At 27.1% G+C, this 9163-nt stretch overlaps 1 pseudogene; it reads left to right on the plus strand.

Annotated features, from left to right (window-relative positions):
• The first annotated feature begins 7629 nt into the window (after nucleotides 1-7629).
• Nucleotides 7630-8725, plus strand: LOC114637503 (annotated as a pseudogene).
• Nucleotides 8726-9163: the final 438 nt, after the last annotated feature.

A 9163-nucleotide genomic window follows, 5' to 3' on the forward strand; every position in this document is an offset into this window, starting at 1 on the left:
AGTCAAAATTAGATGGAAAATTATTTTTTAAATTATGATTAATTAAATGATAAAAAATCAAAAAATTATGAAAAGGTGAAATTTATGAAAAAAAAAGAAAATTTTGAAAAATAGCAGGAATATTTTTATGTGAAATTTTATGGTTTTTTTGAAAATTCATGACAATATTGAATATTTGTATTGAAAAATATTCCCTAAAATTGAAGACATTGTTGAAAAACCTATTTTTAAAAATTAGGAGTCAAAATTAGATGCTAAAGTATAAAAAAAAATTTAAAATTAATTAAATGATAAAAAATTCAAAAAAGAAAAAGTTTAAATGTATGAAAAGTGAAAAAAGTTAAAGTTTGACTGTGAATATTTTGATGAGAAATTGCACGTGATTTTTGGAAAATTCGTGATAAAATTGAATATTTGGATGCAAAAATATTCCCTGAAATTGAAGACATTGTTGAAAAACCTATTTTTGAAAAGTAAGATAAGAGTCAAAATTAGATGGAAAAATATGAAAAAATAAAAAAATTAATTAAATGAAAAAGAGTTCAAAAAAGTATAAAAGTTGAAATTTATGAAAAAAGTGAAATATATTAAAGATCTAGCAGAAATATTTTGAAGTGTAATGCCATCTGATTTTTGGAAAATTCGTGATAAAATTGGATTTTTGGATTGAAAAATATCCCCTAAAATTGAAGACATTGTTGAAAAACCTATTTTTGAAAATTAAGATCATAGTCAAGATTAGATGGAAAATTATGAAAAAAATAAAAAAAATAATTAAATGATAAAAAATTCAAAAAAGTATGAAAAAGTTGAAATTTATGAAAAAAGTGAAAAATATTGAAGATTGACCAGGAATATTTTGATGTGTAATTTCTGGAAAATTCATGATAAAATTGAATACTTACATAGAAAAATATTAACTAAAATTGAAGAAATTATTTAAAAAACTATTGATAAAAATTAATATAAAATTGAAATTTTGATACAAAACTATGAAACATACTTTTAAATATAAATATAAAAATATTTTTATATTAATGAAATGATAAGAAATTCAAAAAAGTATGAAAATGTTGAAATTTATGAAAGATGTAAAAAAATTGAAGATTCAGCAGGAATATTCTGATGTGAAATTGCATGTGCGTTTTGGAAATTTCATGATAAAATTGAATATTTGGATGTAAAAATATTTCCTAAAATGAAAGACATTGTTTAAAAGCTTATTGATAAATATTAAGATGAAGAGTGAAAAATTGATTAAAAATGCATAGCATAAAAAATTAAATAAATGATAACAAATTCAAAAAGTATGAAAAATTTGAAATTTATGACAAACGATGAAAAAATTGAAGATAGAGCAGAAATATTTTGATGTGAAATTGCATATGATTTTTGGAAAATTCTTGATAAATTTGACTATTTGCATGAAAAAAATATTTCCTAAAATGGAAGACATTGTTGAAAATCCTACTGATGAAAGTTAAAGATAAGAGTGAAAATATGATGGAAAATTTTGAAAAAATTAAAAACATTGAATGATAAAAAATTGAAAAATGTATGAAAAATTTGAAATTTATGAAAACAGGTGAAAAAATTGAAGATTGAGCAGAAATATTTTGATTTGTAATTTAATGTGAAATCTGGAAAATTCATGATAAAATTGAATATTTGCATGGAAAAATATTAACTAAAATTGAAGACATTGTTAAAAAACCTTTTGATAAAAATTAATATAAAATTGAAAATTTGATAGAAAAATAAAAAACAAAAATATTAATGAAATGATAAATTTTAAAAAGTATGAAAAAGTTGAAATTTATGAAAAATGTTGTAAAAAAGTGAGGATTGAGCAGGAATATTCTTATGTGAAATTGCATGTATGTTTTGGAAATTTCGTGGTAAAATTGAATATTTGGATTGAAAAATATTTACTAAAATGGAAGACATTGTTGAAAAGCTTATTGATAAATATTAAGATGAAGAGTGAAAAATTGATGAAAAAATGCATAACATGTAAAAACAATAAATTAATGTTAACAAATTCAAGAAGTTGAAAAATTTGAAATTTATAAAAAAATTGAAGATAGTCAAGAATATTTTGATGTGAAATTGCATTTGATTTTTGGAAAAATCTTGATAAATTTGAATATTTTCATTGAAAATTATTTCCTAAAATTGAAGACATTGTTGAAAATCCTATTGATGAAAGTTAAAGGTAAGGGTGAAAATATATTGGAAAATTTTGAAAAAAGTAAATTAATTAAATGATAAAAAATGAAAAAATATGAAATATTTGAAATTTATGAAAACAGGTGAAAAAAATTGAAGATTGAGCAGGAATATTTTGATTTGAAATTGCATGTTCGTTTTGGAAATTTCGTGATAAAATCGAATATTTGGATGGAAAAACATTTACTAAAATTAAAGACATTTTTGAAAAATTTATTGATAACTATTAAGATGAAGATTCAAAAGTTGGTGAAAAAGTACATAACATATAAAAAATTAAATAAATGATAACTGTTGGGAGGCGACTCTGAGCAGAAAGCGGCTATCATCTTTGCAGCCATCTTGACCCATATACCCTGACAAGAGACTTGTTTTCAACAGCCTACAACAGCTGAGAACACTCTGATAATTATCTTGATCCTTTCAATCAAGGCCAGGCAGTGGTGGCACACGCCTTTAATCCCAGCTCATGAAAGACTCAAGGTGAGACTCAAGGAGAGATTAAAGGCAAGACTTGAGGAGAGATATAAAAGGAGAGACTTGAGGAAAGAACCTGGCAGACGGGGCATACTCCGTCTCCAGAGCAGACTCAGCAGACTCTGTCTCGTCTCCATTGTCCGAGTCTCTCATCCCTCTGTCCCCACCCTCTCTCTTGCTAGGCCCTCACATGCAGACCAGAGCAGCAGAACAGGCCGTCACAGACAACAAATTAAAAAACTATGAAAAATTTAAAATTTATAAAAAAAAGATGAAAAAATTGAAGATAGAGCAGGAATATTTTGATGTGAAATTGCATGTGATTTTTGGAAAATTCATGATAAAATTGAATATTTGGATGGAAAAATATTTACTAAAATTAAAGACATTGTTGAAAAGCTTATTGATAAAAATTAATATGAGTCAAAATTTGATGAAAAGTTATGAAACATATAAAAAGGTAAATAAATGATAAAAAATTCAAAAACAGTATGAAAAAGTTGAAATTTATGAAAAAAGGTGAAAAATAATTTAAGATTGAGCAGGAATATTTTGATGTGAAATTGCTTGTGATTTTGGAAAATTTGTAATAAAATTGAATATTTTCTTGGAAAAATATTTACTAAAATTGAAGACATTGTTGAAAACCCTGTTGATAAAAATTAAGATGAGATTCAATACTTGATGGAAAATTATTTAAAAAATTAAATAAATGATAGAAAATTGAAAAAGGTATGAAAAATTTGAAGTTTATTAAAAAATTGAAGATTGAGCAGGAATAGTCTGATGTGAAACTGCATGTGATTTTTGGAAATTTTGTGATAAAATTGATTATTTGAATGGAAAAATATTTACTAAAATGGAAGACATTGTTTAAAAGCTTATTGATAAATATTAAGATAAAGAGTGAAAATTGATGAAAAATGCATAACATAACACATAAAAATTAAATAAATGATAACAAATTTTAAAAATATGAAAAATTTGAAATTTATGAAAAAAGATGAAAAAATTGAAGATATAGCAGGAATATTTTGATGTGAAATTGCATGTAATTTTTGGAAAATTTGTGATAAAACTTAATATTTAGATGGAAAAATATTTCCTAAAATTGAAGACATTGTTGAAAAACATATTTTTAAAAATTATGATTAGAGACAAAATGAAGGAAAATTATAAAACATATAAAAAATTAAATAAATAATAAAAAATTCAAAAAACTATGAAAAAATTGAAATTAATGAAAAAAGGTGAAATAAATTGAAGATTGAGCAGGAATATTTTGATGAGAAATTGCATGTGCGTTTTGGAAAATTCGTGATAAAATTGAATATTTGGATGCAAAAATATTTACTAAAATGGGAGACACTGTTGAAAAACCCATTGATAAAAATTAAGATAAGGATCAATATTTGATGGAAAATTATGAAAAAATTAAAAAGTTAATTAAATGATAAAGAACTCAAAAAAGTATGAAAAAGTTGAAATTTATGAAATAAGATGAAAAAATTGAAGATAGAGCAGGAATATTTTGATGTGAAATTGCATCTGATTTCTAGAAAATTCGTAATAAAATTGATTATTTTGATGGAAAAATATTTACTAAAATAAAAGACATTATTGAAATACTTATTGATAAATATTAAGATGAAAAATTGATGAAAAAAACATAACATATAAGCCGGGCAGTGGTGGCGCACGCCTTTAATCCCAGCACTTGGGAGGCAGAGGCAGGTGGATTTCTGAGTTCGAGAGTTCGAGGCTAGCCTGGTCTACAGAGTGAGTTCCAGGACAGCCCAGGCTACACAGAGAAACCCTGTCTCAAAAAAACATATAAAAAATTAAATAAATGACAACAAATTCAAAAAGTATGAAAAATTTGAAATTTATGAAAAAGTGAAAAAATTGAAGATTGAACAGGAATATGTTTATATGAAATTGCATGTGTTTTTAGAAAATTCGTTATAAAATTGAATATTTACATGGAAAAATATTTACTAAAATTGAAGACATTGTTGAAATATCTGTTGTTAAAAATTACAATAAGATTCAAAATTTGATGGAAAATTACTAAAAAAATAAAAAATTTAAATAAGTGATAAAAAATTCAAAAAGGTATGAAAAATCTCTGATAACATTGAATATTTGCATGGAAAAATGTTTGATAAAACTGAGGACTATGTTGAAAAACCTATTAATAATACAAGACAAATAGTGAAAATTATATGGAAAAATAAAAAACCTATAAACAAATATAATATAAAAGGATGACAAATACAAAAACCATATGAAATATTTAAAATTTATGAAAAAAAGCTTAAAATACAAAAGGATTTGTCACAGAAATTTTGATATGAAATTGTGATTTTTTTAAAAATTTCTGATAAAACCGTATATTTGCATGGAAAAAAGCAGGGTAAAATTGAAGACATTGTTGAAAAAACTAGTGATAAAAATTAAGATAAACAGTAAAAATTTGATAGAAAAATATAAAATACATATAAAATTAATTAAAAGGTTGACAAATTAAAAAAGGATGAAAAATGTGAAATTTTTGCAAAAAAAAATTAGAATTGCACAAGCAAATTTTGATGTGCAGCTGCATGTGAGTTTTGGTAAATTTGTGATACTTTGAATATTTGCATGGAAAGATGTTTGAGAAATTTGAAGACATTGTGGAAAAACCTCGTTATAATCTAAGATATGGAAAATCTTATGGAAAAATAAAAATCCTATAGAAAAAAATAATTTAAAAGATGACAAATTAAAAAGCCATATTAAAAACTTGAAATTTATGAAAAAATGCTTCAAAAACAAAATGATTGATCATAAAAAAATTAATGTGCAATTAAAGGTGATTTTTGGAAATTTTCTGATAAAACTGAGTATTTGCCTGGAAAAATGTTTACTAAAATTGAAGACACTGTTGAAAAAACTAGTCATAAAAATTAAGATAAACAGTGAAATTTTGAATGAAAAATATAAAATACATATAAAAATAATTAAAAGGATGACAAATACAAAAAAGTATGAAAAAGTTGAAATTTATGAACAAAATGTAAATAAAATTGAAGATGGACCAAGCAAATTTTCATGTGGTCTTGGATGTGATTTTTGGAAAATCTCTGACAACATTGACTATTTACATGGGAAAATGTTTGATAGTATTGAGGACAATGTTGAAAAACCTATTAATAATACAAGATAAATAGTGAAAACTTGATGGAAAAATAAAAAACCTATAGACAAACATAATTAAAAGGATGACAAATACAAAAGCCATATGAAAAATTTGAAATTTATGAAAAAAAGGCTTTAAAAACAAAAGGATTTGTCATGAAAAATTTGATATGAAAGTAAATGTGATTTTTTAAAATTTCTGATAAAATTGAATATTTGCATGGAAAAAAAGTTTAGTAAAATTGAAGATATTGTTGAAAAAACTAGTGATAAAAATTAAGATAAACAGTGAAAATTGGTTTGAAAAGTATAAAATATATATAAAAATTAATTAAAAGTATGACAAATACAAAAAAGTATGAAAAAGTTGAAATATTTGAAAAAAATCTGAAAAAAAAAATGATGATTGCTCAAGCAAATTTTGATGTGCAGTTGCATGTGATTTTTTCGAAAATCTCTGTTAACATTGAATATTTGCATGGAAAAATGTTTGAGAAAATTGAAGACACTGTTGAAAAACCTAGTTATAATATAAGATAGTGAAAATCTAATGGGAAAATAAAAGACCTATGGAAAAATTTAATTAAAAGGATGACAAAAACAAAACCCATGTGAAAATATTGAAATTTATGAAACAAAATTTAAAAAAACAAAAGGATTTATCATGAAAAATTTGATATGAAATTAAATGTGATTCTTGTAAAATTTCTGATAAAATTGAATGTTTGCATAGAATAATGTTTACTAAAATTAAAAACATTGTTGAAAAACTAGTCATAAAAATTAAGATAAAGAGTGAAAATTTGTTGAAAAAATATATATACATTATAATATATATATTAAATATTTAATATATATTTATATATATATAAATTAATTAAAAGGATGACAAATACAAAAAGAGTATGATAAATTTGAAATTTATGAAAATAATAGAAAAAATTTAAGATTGCCCAAGCAAATTTTGATGTCAGTTGCATGTGGTTTCTGAAAATTTTGTGATAACATTGAATATTTGCATGGAAAAAAGTTTGAGAAAATTTAAGACACTGTTGAAAAACCTAGGTATAATAAAGAGAGTGAAAATCTAATGGAAAAATAAAAAATCTATAGAAAAATTAATTAAAGGATGACAAATACAAATCCATATGAAAAAGTTGAAATTTATGAAAAAAAGCTTCAAAAACAAAAGGATTGATCATAAAAAAGTTTAATATGGAATTAAAGGTGATTTTTGGAAATTTTCTGATAAAATTGAATGTTTGCATGGAAAAATGTTTACTAAAATTAAAGACATTGTTGAAAAAACTAGTGATAAAAATTAAGATAAATATTGAAAATTTGATTGAAAAATAAAAACCTATAGAATAATTTAATTAAATGAATGACAAATACATAAAATTATGAAAAGGTTGAAATTTATGAAAAAAATTCTTAAAAAACCTAAGATTGACCATGGAAAAATTTGATGTCAAAATCAATGTGATTTTTGGTACATTCTGATAAAATTGAATATTTGCATGGAAAAATGTTTGATAAAGTTGGCCACTTTGTTGAAAAAATTAGTTATAAAACTTAAGATAAATAGTGAGAATTTGATGGAAAAATATAAAACACAGAAAATTTTTAATTAAGCGCGGTCCACTGAGGCTCCGGGTGCGGCCGCAGGCTGCTAGGCGAGCGGGCGGCCTGGCTCCCCGCGTCCCCGCCCGCCGCGACTGTCTGGAAGATGGCGCTGGGTGGATGGAAATCCTAATGACAGTCTCCAAATTCTCCTCCATCTGTACCACGGGCGCCAATGCCTCGGCATTAGAGAAAGAGATTGGTCCAGAACAGTTTCCAGTCAACGAGTACTATTTAGGATTAGTCAATTTTGGGAATACCTGCTACTGCAACTCAGTTCTTCAAGCATTTTATTTTTGTCGTCCATTTCGGGAAAAAGTTCTAGCATACAAGAGTCAGCCCAGAAAAAAAGAGAGCCTTCTCACCTGCCTGGCAGACCTCTTCCACAGTATAGCCACCCAGAAGAAGAAGGTCGGCGTGATCCCGCCCAAAAAGTTCATCACAAGGTTTCGGAAAGAAAACTGTTTGACAACTACATGCAACAAGATGCCCATGAATTCTTAAATTACTTACTTAATACAATTGGTGATATTCTACAAGAAGAAAGAAAGCAGGAGAAGCAAAATGGCCGATTATGGAATGGAGACATGGACAGCGAAGATAGCAACAGCACACCAGACCCAACGTGGGTCCACGAGAAATCAGGTGTCTTACTTGTGAAACTATAAGCAGCAAAGATGAAGATTTTTTTAGACCTTTCTGTTGACGTGGAACAAAACACATCAATTACTCACTGCTTAAGAGGGTTTAGTAACACAGAAACTCTGTGCAGTGAATATAAATACTCCTGTGAAGAATGCCGGAGCAAGCAGGAAGCACACAATGGATGAAAGTTAAGAAACTCCCCGTGATCCTAGCTCTACACCTGAAGAGATTTAAGTATATGGACCACCTTCATCGATACACAAAGCTTTCTTACCGGGTGGTGTTTCCTTTAGAACTCAGTCTGTTTAATACTTCAGGAGACGCTACCAACCCTGACAGAATGTATGACCTGGTCGCTGATGTGGTTCACTGTGGAAGCGGTCCCAACCGAGGCCACTATATCGCAATAGTTAAGAGTCATGACTTCTGGTTGTTATTTGAATGACAACATTGTAGATAAAATAGATGCACAAGCTATTGAAGAATTCTACGGATTGACATCTGATATCTCCAAGAACTCAGAGTCTGGGTACATCCTTTTCTATCAGTTTCGGGACTGAAAGGAGCCACAGAGGAGAGAAACTCCTGCATGCTTCTCTGGTTGTTTCAGAAAGGATCGAGCTTATGTTCAAGAAGAGAGAAAAAGAAAGAGAGACAGATGAAGGACGCTCAAGGCAGTAGCTCACTTTGCATACAATAAAGTAAAGGCTGTGGATTAACATGCCCTTCCGGTCACAGTAGTTGAATTTTTTGCTCAGGAATCATGCTGTCTGCAGCTCCACATAAGGAAGTGAAATCAGAGATACCAGCTCTCTTGTAAAGCAGCTGCCAGCTGCCAACACATTTTCTGTAGTAATTGCACCAATGATAATTTGAGTTCCTCGGGAGGACAGTGGAAGAATCAGAATGTGCTAGGTTGATGGAGCACACTGCGCTGTGCGCCGTCGCGTGGGATGCGTACAGTGTGCCTGGGAGCAGTGACGGTCTTGTCAAGCATCCCGGAAAGTAC

The sequence above is a fragment of the Grammomys surdaster genome, unplaced genomic scaffold (assembly GCF_004785775.1).
Source record: "Grammomys surdaster isolate TR1022 unplaced genomic scaffold, NIH_TR_1.0 125323, whole genome shotgun sequence".
Lineage (NCBI taxonomy): Eukaryota > Metazoa > Chordata > Mammalia > Rodentia > Muridae > Grammomys > Grammomys surdaster.